At 36.8% G+C, this 12,298-nt stretch overlaps 1 long non-coding RNA gene across 2 annotated transcripts in view; it reads right to left on the bottom strand.

The window, feature by feature from the left end:
- LOC144309687 (uncharacterized) overlaps positions 1-11,989 on the bottom strand; it is a 29,790-nt gene extending 17,801 nt beyond the window's left edge. Inside the window, exon 1 of one of the 2 annotated variants that reach the window (XR_013375612.1) lies at positions 11,814-11,989. This is a non-coding gene — a long non-coding RNA (uncharacterized LOC144309687). Of the gene's footprint in view, positions 1-9,658; positions 9,984-11,813 lie in introns of those variants that run through there. The other variant, XR_013375611.1, reaches the window with a different exon arrangement.
- Positions 11,990-12,298: the final 309 nt, after the last annotated feature.

The following is a 12,298-nucleotide window of genomic DNA, read 5'->3' as shown; positions in this document are numbered from 1 at the left end:
ATTTGCATATAAATGAAATCATTTAAAGGAACACCTAATTGGAATTGGGATCAAGGGAACTGTGCTATGAAACTATTGGAGGATTCGAGGTTCCCTATTTTAATAATGTTCTGCCAAACATCTGTTTTATTGCTTAAAATCACGTAAACAAATAATAAGATATTTGATAGAATAGCATCTCAAAGTTGCTTTTTAAATTATTTAGAGATTTAAGGATATAACTTGTATCTAATGTATTTCTTAGCAATTGACCTAAACATGTTAATTCCCTCATAATTTCAATGACTTCATTATATTTTGATGCAGTTTAACTGCTCGGTTTGAAATATACTCACAGTGACATGTTTTTTCTTTAAGTCTTCCTGAGTACATTATGATTTGTCCATATTCCATAGAGTTCAACAGTCATCTATTAGATTGGAGAGAAACAGTAGCAAGCAGGAGCCAATTCCTTCCTTCATATTCTCCAGTATTTAGCAGTTGAAAGCTGACAAAGTTAAACCAGTGGCCTCCCATTTCTGCATAAGAATTCTGTTTTTCCAATATTTTATTTCATCATTTCACTGTCTTATTTTAGTTTCATTATTTCCATTTCCGGGCTTGATATTATTGGATTTGTTTTTACAACAGTTGTAGAATTACAATGATAGCTCCAGTTTTTTCTCCCTGACTGTATTCACACCCTTGGCCATCTCATTGTGAGTGGGGTGACTGTTCATCCCTCAATAAGCAACTCAGCCAGCTAACTTTCTTTGGTTAGTGGGATGTTAGCTGACCTGACTGACACAAACCAAGTCTTGAAGAAGGTGTCTGTGGCTTGCTAACACTGTGGACATCACCACGAGAATATCTTTGGGCTAGCCTGCTGGAGGATGTGAGAAAGTGGGCACAGCCAGAGTCACCCTGCTTATGCCCAGTCACCTGGATCAGGCAATGGCCAGCTGACCCCCAGTTGTGTGAACTGGTCCAGCAAAGGTTGGCAGAACTGCTAAACCAATCCTCAAATCACCCCAGATGCATGAGCAATAAACACAACATTCTCTCCAGCAATGCAGCAATGCAGTGTTATTGTCACAATAGACAAGGACACACTACCAAGTCCTATCCTTAAGCAACTTCTCTTCACATATATAATATTTAAAAAAAAAAAACAACTAAAGAGACTATTTGGAGTGGCTGAGCATCTGCCTTTGGCTCAGGTCATGATCCCGGGGTCCTGGGACTGAGTCCCACATCAGGCTCCCTGCATAAAGCCTGCTTCCCCCCTGCCTGTGTCTCTGCCTCTCTCTCCATGGCTCTCATGAATAAATAAATAAAACCTTTTTAAAAAAAAATAATAATAACCCTTAAACAGACTATAAGGGTAGAATAGTCTAGAACAAAAAGGTATGGATATCTTTTGGTCAAATTTTGCAAGTATGCCAGGAATCTCCTATGCTGTTGATGGTGAATGAGAAAAAGTTTTATACCCACATTGTTTGACAAGATGGATTGATTAATACCATCAGAACTTTCATTAGGATAAAAAGGATAAAAGCCAGTGACAAGTCTGATGCTTTTCTGACTTAAATAAATTCAGGTAGGTGTCTTAAAGAAAAATTGGAGTTTATTGTTTGTTTGAAGTGCAGTTAGGTGATATAGTTACAAGGCATTGGTTCTCAACCCTGGCTGCATATCAGAAGCACAAGAGGAGGGTTCCAAAAATACCCATGTTCAAGCCCATCCCAGACCCCCTGCACCGGCATGTCTGGGAATGAGGCCCAGGTTTATACATTGTTTAACAGCCCTTCGGATTTTCTAATATGCAGGCCAGGCTGGCAGATATTACCCTAAGAGGAATGATTGCATTATATAAGAGATAATGCTAAACATTTCATTCTGACCTCAAAAAGTAGGTTTCTTACAAGAGTAGGCTTCTACCCTTTTTTTGCAAAAAAGGTAGTGGTCGGTCAGTTCTTTGGTGACAAGGTACAGAGCAGAATGATTTAAAGACTTGAAACATATGGACACTGGAAGGTCTTCCAGAGTAGTTAGAGCTCACTGTCTTGTGAACATTGTTGGCATGTAGGTTTTATTTAAGTTTTTATTTAAATTCAACTTAGTTAACATATAGTGTAATATTAGTTTCAGGTGGACAATATAGTGATTCAGCTTCCATACATCACCTGGCACTCATCACAAGTGCACTCCTTAATCCCCATCACCTATTTCACCCCCCACCTCTCCTTTGGGAACCATCAGTGTGTTCTCTAGAGTGAAAAGTCTGTTTCTTAGTTGGCCTCTTTCTCTCTCTCTCTTTTTTTTTTTTTTGTTTCCACATATGAGTGAAATCATACGGTATATGTCTTTCTCTGACTGACTTACTTCACTTAGCATAATACTCTCTAGCTCCATCCACAGCATTGCAAGTGGCAAGATTTTTTTTTCCTTAGATATTATTTGACAGAGGGAGAGAGCACCAGCAGGAGAAGGGGCAGAGGGAGTGGGAGAAGCAAGTTCTCTGCTGAGCAGGGAGCTTGATGCGGGGCTCAATCCCAGGACCCCAGGAGCATGACCTGAAGTGAAGGCAGACACTTAACTGAATGAGCCACCCAGGCGCCCCAAGATTTCATTGCTGAGTAATATTCCATTATGTGTGCATATCTGCTCATTTGTTAATTGGATTGTTTGTTTTGAGGGTGTTGAGTTTTAGAACTTCTTCATATAGTTTGGCTATTAACCCTTTATCAGATTTGTCATTTGTAAATATCTTCTCCCATTCTGTAGTTTGCCTTTTAGTTTTTTTTTTTTTATTGTTTCCTTCCCTTTGCAAAAGCTTTCTATTTTGATGAAGTCACAAGAGTTTATCTTTGCTTTTGTTTCCCTTGTGTCAGGAGACATTTCTAGAAAGAAGTTGCTGCAGCTGATATCACAGAAGTTACTGCCTGTATCCTCCTCTAGGATTTTGATTTCATGTCTCACATTTAGGTCTTTCATCTATTTTGAATTTATTTTTGTGTATGCTGTAAGAAAGTAGTCCAGTTTCATTCTATTGCATGTGGCTGTCCAGTTTTCCCAGAAGCATTAGTTGAAGAGACTTTTTCCTACTGGATATTCTTCTCTTCTTTGTCAAAGATTAACTGACCATACAGTTGTAGGTTCATTTCTGTGTTTTCTCTTCTGTTCCATTGATCTCTATATCTATTTTTGTGCCAGAACCATACTGTTTTGATCACTATAGCTTTGTCATATAACTTGAAGTCCGGGATTGGCATCCTCCAGCTTTACTTTTCTTTTTCAATATTGCTTTGGCTATTTAGGATCTTCTGTGGTTGCATACACATTTTAGGATTGTTTATTCTAGTTCTGTGAAAAATGTTCTTGGTATTTGATAGGTATTACATTAAATGTTTAGGTTGTTTTGGCTAGTATATTTGTTCTTCCAACCCATGAAGATAGAATGTCTTTCCATTTCTTTGTGTCATCTTGAATTTCTTTCATCAATGTTTTATACTTTTCAGAGTAAAGGTCTTTCTTTCACCTCCTTGGTTAGGTTTATTCATAGGTTTCTTATGGTTTTTGGTGCAATTGTAAATGGGATTGACTCCTCAATTTCTCTTTGTGTTGTCAGCATATGTTTTGATCTAATAATTTCTACCTGTCTTGTTCAGTGTAGCACACAGTTCAATAATCTTGTAACTTTCAAAAGCTTTTCATTAACAATTGCTCCTTAAGCCCCTCAGTCTCCTTCCCCCAAGAATGTACTAACCAAAGCTGAAGCAAAGAAAAGTATAGTGCTTCTATAAATCAAAAACTCCCACAAAGATTATGGGTTTGGAAAATGATAATTATGATTTCTGCCTCCATAGCAAGTTGAACTACTGTTTGAATACTTTAAGTGGTAATATTGCTTGCTAGCATAAGAATTCTAGTTTTTTTAAAAAAAGATTTCATTTATTTATTAATGAGAGACACAGAGAGGCAGAGACACAGGCAGAGGGAAAAGCAGGCTCCCTGCAGGGAGCCCGACGTGGGACTCTATCCCAGGTCCCCAGAATCAGGTCCTGGGCTGAAGGCACGGGCTGAAGCCTGTGCTAAACCGCTGAGCCACCCAGGCTGCCCAAGAATTCTAGTTTTAAGTTCAGATAGGTTTAGATTCAAAATCTGGTTTTATCACTAATTTTGGTTTTGTCATTTTAAAAATGGAGATAATAGTTAATGGTCAGTTGCTCATGAGGTTGCTGAATGTATTAAATAACATGTCGCAGAAAAGTGTCCTTCACAGTTCTTGGCAGACAGTAGTACTCAATACATGTTATCTATAATAATGATAATAGTTATTTTAATTACTATTATATCATAAGGCAATCATTCTATTTTATATTACTTGGCAGCTCTGTACGATATTTAGGCCATTATATATTTTCTCAGAACTTCCAGTGACTGCAGTCATATTCTGAAGTACTGGGTGTTAGGACATTGACATATGAATTTGAGGCAGGAGCACAATTAAGCCCATAACAAAAAGCTTTGGAATCTTCTCCCAGAGTATGAAACCAGAGCATAGTGACCAAGGACAGAACACAGCTAGAGCTGATTCATTGAGGTAGGGTTTCTTTGAGCGTCTTTCCATTAGTACCCAGGGCTGCCCTGACTTGACTTCTGTCCTTCGTGAGACTTGGTCCTTTGCTTTCTCTTTTTTTTATGAGCAATCCCCATTCCACGTGATGCACTCTTTTCTTTTCCCTTTAAGCTAGCCAGAATTAATTTCTATTGTTTGCAATAAAAAAAACAAAACTAAACAAAAAAAAAAAAAACCTCTGACACATACCCTGAAGTTTGTTCCCCAAGTGTGGACTCTAGACAACTTGTGCCGAAAGGTGGCATCACCCTTTGGAAGTCCTTGTGACCAGAACCAACAAATTCCCAATTTGAGTTGGACCAAAAGAAAACTCCCTATATCCCTGGGTGGCGCAGCGGTTTAGCGCCTGCCTTTGGCCCAGGGCGTGATCCCGGAGACCCGGGATCGAATCCCACGTCGGGCTCCCCGTGCATGGAGCCTGCTTCTCCCTCTGCCTGTGTCTCTGCCTCTCTCTCTGTGTGTCTCTCATGAATAAATAAATAAAATCTTTAAAAAAAAAAAAAGAAAACTCCCTAATTGTGTATGTGTGCAGATATTTTACTTTATGAGTGAATTAAATTACTTATATGCTTAATAATAATTTGTTCAAAGAATATATGCTGGGAAAGGATTAGGAGAAAGTGCTCTTTTTTAAAAAAAAATTCTATTTATCACTGAAAAACCTTATTTTTTTTGGTTTAGTTAACAATTGTGAAAGTTCCCTTATGAAGAGCAGGAAAAAAGTTGGGCTAAACGGACAGAACACAAATTCTCTGGTAAGAAATGTGTTGCTTGGTAATAAAAGGTTTCGAGTGAAAGTCAAACCCATAATGCTTGATTTACAGGGTGGCTCTGACAAAGACTACTATTTATACTCAATGTTCATCCTCTATCTCCCCTTTTTATGGTATTAGACTATTTTAGTTGGGTCCATGGCCACCCGGAATAAAGGTGACATCTTCCAGCCTCTCTTGCAGCCAGTTGTGGCCATATGACTATAGCTATTGGATGAGTTACATGGACAGTTTTATGGTTTGTACCCTCCCCTTCTCTTTTATTCCTTGCCATGACTAATTATGGATCTAGTGGGCTCTATTAGACAATGCAGACAAGGGCAACATCTAGAAGAGCACTAGGCCAAGAGAGAAGGAACATGGCCATCTGCTGATTTTATGGGACAGACCCTTGGCACCACCTTGAATACTAAGATCCTTAGTATTGGAGAAAAATAAGCTTCTCAAAAAAAAAAATAAGCTTCTCTGTTGTTTTAGGCTCTGTATTTTGGTTTAACCTGCAACAGTATCTATGTCCTATCTGATATAGTGGCCATTAATATGCTTTTTATCCTTGATTAAATATGGGGGTAATAGAGCAGCCCGGGTGGCTCAGTGGTTTAGGCCGCCTTCAGCCCACGCTGTGATCCTGGAGACCCGGGATCGAGTCCCACATCAGTCTCCCTGCATGGAGCCTACTTCTCCCTCTACTTCTCTCTCTCTCTCTCTCATGAATAAATAAATAAAAATCTTTAAAAAAATATGGGGGTAATAGTGGTAAATGGGACTATAACCAAATTAGAACTGTTGGTAATGAGTTGTATTCAACATGCTCAGTGAACGATGAACATGTACAATATTCACTTTTATCATATGTTGAAAGTGAGAGGAAGGCCCTCAACTTCAGTAAGAAATGTTATATTATATATTTCAATTCCTCTTAAAAAATGCTAGCAAAGAGCATTGCCATGATTTCAAGAGGTTTGCCAAAGTAGCTTGTATTGCAGTATAGTGGGTTTTGTTAATGGCCTGATCCTATCACTTCAGAGCCAAAAACAACTTAATTTCTTGATGTTTAAGAGAAAAAAAGAGAATTTCTTAATAAAATCAAACTCTGGTGCAAACAGCTCTATCATGCTGTGTATAAGTCCTTTCAAACATCAAATACTCAATTTTCTTCCATCTTCAGAGGAAAAAAATAATGACATCATATTGGACACATTATAAAACCACATACATATGCTGTAACAGAAGTGGGAATGCTTTTCAGAGTCAAATGGAACCAAAGAATGGAAATCATTTGCCCCTAACTTCCAACTCAAAGCATACAACAGTCCAGCTCTTGAGTGTGGTATGTTCCTTGATTTGGTCTTTGACAGAATGCTGAAAGTAGTCCTCAATTGGAAGTTTGTCCATAATTTCAATCCAAATATCCAGAGCCATTTGTCAGATCCATAAAACATTTTCTGCCAGTTCTGATGACCTATAATTGTGAGTTAGCATTTTTTTTATCTAATAGAATAAAAAATGAAAAATAAAACCAGGGGATCCCTGGGTGGCGCAGCGGTTTGGCGCCTGCCTTTGGCCCAGGGCACGATCCTGGAGACCCGGGATCGAATCCCACATCAGGCTCCCGGTGCATGGAGCCTGCTTCTCCCTCTGCCTGTGTCTCTGCCTCTCTCTCTCTCTCTCTCTGTGACTATCATAAATAAATAAAAATTAAAAAAAAAAAAAGAAAAATAAAACCATTTGAACTTGGAATCTAATCTAGCACTTTAGCTATCCATTTTTGAGGTTGATGTCAATTTTTGGTGAAAAGATTTCAAATCTTAAAATCTTTCTAACAATTACATAGTTTCTCTTTAATATTCTCATGAGTGTTCTTTTAAAAATTACCTAAAATGGATGTCTCCTATGTACATCTAGTGTCTAATAAGAGCATCTTGTGTTCCAAAAGTCAAGGAAAACCTTTTTTTTCAGAGTTTACATTTTCAGATTCTTTAGGGCTAAGATTCTTAACTGGGATCCATGAGTGAATTTATGAGTCTATGAGCCCACTCACTGAAATTACATCAAAATTTTGAGGATGCAGAGCCATAGCTTTCATCAGATTCACACAAACATTCATAACCCCCAAATAGACTAAGAGCTTATAAGATATTGGATAATAGATACTAAATAAGTGTTTAATATAACCTGGCTCTATACCATTAAAATATTAAAACAGTTCAATCCTTTTGCAATGATGAAAGCAAAATATCTATTGCAACAGCCCACAGTTTTCAAACCTTATTATTTTTCCTCAGTTGTACCAAGTCTTGATACTGTGATACTGAAGCCAGAGCCCTGCAGTGGCTGCTTAATGGAGAATATAACTCAAGATTGGAATAAGAGTTTGATGTTTACTGCATCAGTTTCAAAGTCCAGCTGTAAATATACTATAGTTGAGAAACAGAGCAATATAATCTTTTCAAGCTTGAAAAAACAGTGATGCATAGCCAAATACTTTGAACTGTTTGCTTAAGAACAAATCTATTTCAAGATTTGATTACCACTAACTCAGACTTTTTCATCACTAAGTCCTTTCAATTCCATATCATGTGTTTCAAATTTTGTCTGCATAACTTATTTTTGTTCTACTTTTCTGTCAAAAACAATGTGGAAATCCCAGGTTATATAATTGAGGACTTGGAGAGGCCATATACATCTAGCCAACCAAAATAAAATGAAAGCTATTATCATGAAACATGCTTAAGGAAGTGTATCCTTTGTTCGGGTAAAGAGTGCCAACATTTGTGATCTTAGAATGAAGTCAAAGGAAACTAAAATGGGTTTTCCTTAATGCAACCATGTGCAGAATCACTCTTTACCAAACATATGATCCATAAAAATATTTGTGCATATTTAGATACCCATGAGAACAAATCAATTTCAAGTAAAATAATAATGTATTATTTTTATAATATACCTGGAGGCTGAAGTCATCCCATTCATCTTCCTTACTTGGGTTTATTATCCTACACATTTGATAAGTCAAGTGGAAGCCTCTCTGCACACCCTCTCTGTATATAGAGCAGACACCAAACTGCTAATTTCTTTCTTCCTCCTTCCTTGTGTCAGGTTGACCATGCAACACATTTGAATTACTGTTAGAAGGTAAATGTTGCATGGCTTTGAACCAATATCTCTCCTGTCTATAGAGTTTTAAATTCACATGTGGGTGTTCTAGAAAGAGGAGGTTACCAATGTGTAGAGTTGTGAAGAGTCACCAAGGAAGGCAATTTAGATTTCTTTGTGGAGGGGTCAAGAGAGTAGGAGATTTTTCTGATAGGTACCTGATGGAATAAGGAAAACATTTCTCTATGGGGTGGCAGTGGAGAAAGGCTGACCATTACTGGACTGGCTATTGTATAAAATTGCCACAAAAATGCTTAATAAAGAGAAAATGAACAGCATATGGACTCTGGTTGAGGCTTCATGAAAACATTCAGGGAAAGAAAGAACAAAGGGCAATCTTTCCAATGTATATAGAAGAAGTAAGATGTTTTCCTAAGTTTTTCTATCACTGTCAGCATTTGGGATGGAAATATGCTGTAGGAAAAAGATTAACTCCAGTTTGCTTAGAAAGAATTTTCCCTGAAAATAATCCTGTGTGTTTTTAATATGTCGGGTTACATTGCCAATCAGTTCTATTTGGTAATTTTCAGTATGATTTCTTTTTAACCCATGAATTATTTAGAAGTAGGTTTTAAAATTTCTGAATTTATCAATTTCTTGGCTCTCTTTAGCTATTGATTGCATTTGTAACTTTGTTGCATTGTATTTTTGAGTTGTGTTTGTGGTCAAGTGGTGATCAGTTTTTGAAAATGTTCAATGTGTGCTTGAAATTAATATGTATATGCCATATTTATTTATAGGACTGTATACATATACAACATATATATGTATACACACACATATATATGTTATGTCAAGCTTAATAATTCTGTTGTTCAGATTTTCTCAATTTCTACTTAATTTTGATCTATTCAATCTGCCTCTCAGAAAGGTATGTTAACCTCTTTCTGCTATGATCTATATGATTTTCCACTATGATCTAAATTGTTAGCCACCCCTTCCTGCCACCTCTTGTTTTTCTGCTTACTTTTTGGCATGTATTTTGAGGTTATGTTTTTAGGTGGATACATAATCAGAATAATTATGTCTTCCTGGTAAATTTATCACTAAGTAGCTCTTGATCTTTAATAATGCTGTTTTGTGCTTAAATCTGTTTAGTATACATCACCTTTTCTTTGGTTCCTATTTATCTGGTGTTGTGATCATCACTGGTTGCTCAACCAGCATCCATTTATCCCTCTTCTAGTAGAACCAGGACCTCAGTTTTGTTCAGGTAGCCACCTCTTTCTCACACAGCTAAGTGTCTCAGGAGAAGGTTTGTTTGGTTTAAGGGTGAATCCATTCTTTTTTTCAGTTGATAGATCATTAGGCGTGGGATTCAGTGCTGGCCAAAATGAAGTGTGTGGGTAGGTAGGGAGTCTTTGGGAAAGTGTCCTTCTTCTGAGCAAGAGCTGGGGTCTCTTATTTCCACCTGGATATTGCTGTTTCTGGTAAGACACCCAGAATCGCTGCAACCATCTCGTTAGAAGCCTAAAAACCCAAACAGGGATGTCAGAGCACAGAGATGGAAAAGACCTGGGTCCTTTATACAACCATTTGCCTAATTTCTTCTTGCATATCCTTTTAATTTTTTATGTGTAACTTTCCTTCTAGTGCCTTATATAACCTGAATGAAGTTGATTAGCTTCAGACCTGAACACAGGTTTTTTTCTTAACCTCTTAAGAGGTACATTCTTCCATTTATATTCATTTACTAATATATTTGCTCTTCTGTCATCTTATTTTGCTGTTTTCAACTTCTTTTGCTTTTTAATCTTTTGTCATATATACTAACTTTTATCTATTTTTTTCTTGATAACTTTTGTAATCAGGGCAGCCCCGGTGACCCAGTGGTTTAGTGCCGCCTTCCGCCTGGGATGTGATCCTGGAGACCTGGGATCGAGTCACACGTCGAGCTCCCTGCATGGAGCCTGCTTCTCCCTCTGCCTGTGTCTCTGCCTCGCTTTCTCTCTCTGTCTGTGTCTGTCATGAATAAATAAATAAAATCTTTAAAAAAAACTTTTGTAATCATGTTTTCATTCTGCAAGCAGGTGCCTTTAAAAATAAGAAAAATTCTCAATGTTCAATGCCAGTTTTATAAAAGCAAAAATTGATACAATTAAATGGTAGCAAGAATGAAATAAATCATATATATACATGTAATGAGATGTTGATAAGCAAATGAAGTGGTAATATTGATATTCACCTGGAAAAAAATTTTAAGAGATAATGATAAAAACAGTTTGTAAAATTCTATGTACAGTTGACCTTTTGTGACTTCCTATAGTTTGTTCCCATTCCCTTTATATTTAGCAGAAATTCTGTTATGTTTCTGGCATGTAACGCCACTTTTCCTAGTTTCCACATCTAGTTCAGGCTTTCTTCTATTTTTATCTTCCATTGGTCCTATCATTAGCCTGAGTGGTGGTGTAAGAATTAGAGTTTTTATTTCTTCTGTAAGTCTTTTTTTCCCTTTAGTGTTGGGTTTCATTCATTCGTTCCTTCAATAAATAATAGTGACTACCAACTAAGTGCCAGGTATTTAAGTGTTAAGGTTAAGTATTTATGCTTAATTGTAATATTTTATCATCTATAAACTAAAAACAAAAGAGGCTGGAAGATAGAAGGTGTTAGAAAATAAAAGCCCAATAAGGTAGCTTTGACTATGAATGAATAGGAGAGATAACTTCTCATTATGTATTTGTTGTTTTCCAACTGAGTAAGTAGAGTAGTGATCAGAAGAGAGTTCAAGGAAAGTAAGAGATTAGTAAATCTGAAGTTCCTCTTATTATTTTTTTAAAGATTTCTTTATTTTTAAAGATTTCTTCCCAGCAAGTGGGAAGGGAGAGACAGAGGGTGAGAATCCCAAGCAGCCTCCCTGCTGCGCCCAAGAGCCCAACGCAGAGCTCAATGTCATGACCCATGAAATCATGACCTGAGCTGAAATCACTAATACTTAACTGAGCCACCCAGATGCCCCAGTTTAAAGCTGGTTTCAAGGTGTGAATCTTATTCTACAACTTACCAGGAAAATCCTGCCATGTCACTATGTAAGAAAATCAATAGCCTTTTAATTATCTATGCTTCAGTTTCCTCTGTAAAATGGGCTAAAAAAAAATAGTGACCCTTCTAGGTCTAGCCTAAGGATTGAGTAAATACAGGCAAATGGAGTAATAATGACATAGCTATTATATATTATAATGATATTACATATTACTACATGATATTAATAAATTCTATTATATAATGATATTATATTAATATGTCAGGCACTTTGTACTTACTTTTCATATGTTAGCTAGCCCCTTTAATCCTCATGTACCCTATGAAGTCAGTGTGATCTTTCTTATTTTGCAGATGAGGTTTAGAGGCTTACTCAAAACATTTTCCCCAGGAAATAAATTTTTTTTCCCTAGAAATTTCAAAGATATGAAGACTAGTAATTACAGGGAAAAAAACCTGAAATTATGCTTTTTTAGAAGGCCAAAGTTATTGTTAATTTAAGAATAAATGTATCACCCACAGTTGTTCTCACCAATTACATTTTGTTGAAATGAAAATAGAATTTATTGAGATGATAATTGCATACGGGACAACTATTTGCATTGGAATGTTTTTGGTTTTATTTGGAATTGAGCAGGAAGCACAAGAACCTTTGTTTTGATTTAAAGATTTTATTTATTTATTCATGAGAGAGAGGCAGAGACATAGGCAGAGGGAGAAGTAGGCTCCCTACAGGGAGCCCGATATGGGACTTGATCCTGGGACT

This window comes from Canis aureus, unplaced genomic scaffold, assembly GCF_053574225.1.
Source record: "Canis aureus isolate CA01 unplaced genomic scaffold, VMU_Caureus_v.1.0 ptg000163l_RagTag, whole genome shotgun sequence".
Taxonomy (NCBI): Eukaryota; Metazoa; Chordata; class Mammalia; order Carnivora; family Canidae; genus Canis; species Canis aureus.
Note: the sequence above shows the minus strand (reverse complement) of the source record. Positions and strands in the feature narration are given on the sequence as shown.